The sequence below is a fragment of the Acyrthosiphon pisum genome, chromosome A1 (assembly GCF_005508785.2).
Source record: "Acyrthosiphon pisum isolate AL4f chromosome A1, pea_aphid_22Mar2018_4r6ur, whole genome shotgun sequence".
In the NCBI taxonomy this organism is placed as follows: Eukaryota; Metazoa; Arthropoda; class Insecta; order Hemiptera; family Aphididae; genus Acyrthosiphon; species Acyrthosiphon pisum.
The window spans coordinates 94,786,456-94,787,513 of NC_042494.1; positions in this window are offsets into that span (position 1 = coordinate 94,786,456).

Consider the following 1,058-nt stretch of genomic DNA (forward strand, 5'->3'; position numbering starts at 1 on the left):
ATGATTTATCAAGTGAGATCAAAATAATAAATAAATAATTATATAAACCATGAATGTGATACAATTATTAAAAAGATAAATTATATTAAATCTAAAGATATTCAGACAGGATTTCCAACTTATACAAATATATTAAAGATTTTTTTAACCATTCCTACAAATACTGCATCTAATGAACGCAGTTTCCCAGCTCTACGACGATTAAAAATATACTTAAGTGCCACAAAGAGCCAAGAACGATTGAGCAGTTTAGCAATATTATAAATACAAAAAGAATTCCCTATAGATTTTGAAAGTATAATCGAAAAATTTGATGCTGAGGCTCTTCAATAAGAGGTCGCCATTTGACACTGAAGTAGACAAATACCTACTAATTAAATGTTACAGACATTTAATTATTTTTTATTATTATTTATGTTAAAAATATAGTTGCTTTGTTATAATATTTTTTTTAATATTTTTGAAATACAGAGATACAGTTATTAATAAAGAAATTTGATTAACCACTATTGTGTAACAATAATATAATAAGTTTTATTAAATATTCTGTATTTCTGTGTTAGCCGAAGCCCGAAGGTTTCTGAAAACCAGATTTCTAAATATAGTTATTAAATAACAATATTCCCTTTAAACTATTAGATAACCTTCTTATACCTACACACATAAAAATCGTTAGTTGTTTTAACTCCAAATGTAGTTAATGTCCAATACATTTGAGCGTCGATTTTGACTTAGGACTCAATAAGTGTTGATTTAACTACTATTCAACATAGTCAAAACGACTTAAAATACATTGTTGGGATAATTACATTATTATGCTATATTAACATATCATAAAGTAGTGAGATTAACTTTCGTAATGTTGTGAATTGAGTTTTTAAATTCGTTTCAAATTAAAAAAACGTTGTAGTTGAAACTACTCCAAGAAATGGTTAAAATACTTCAAGATACGGAACAATGGTGTTAAAAATAATAATTAAAACAAAAATAAATGATACCTATGAGGGATTCGAACCCGAGACTCTTGTATTCTTATGGTTTACAAATCTAACGCCTAA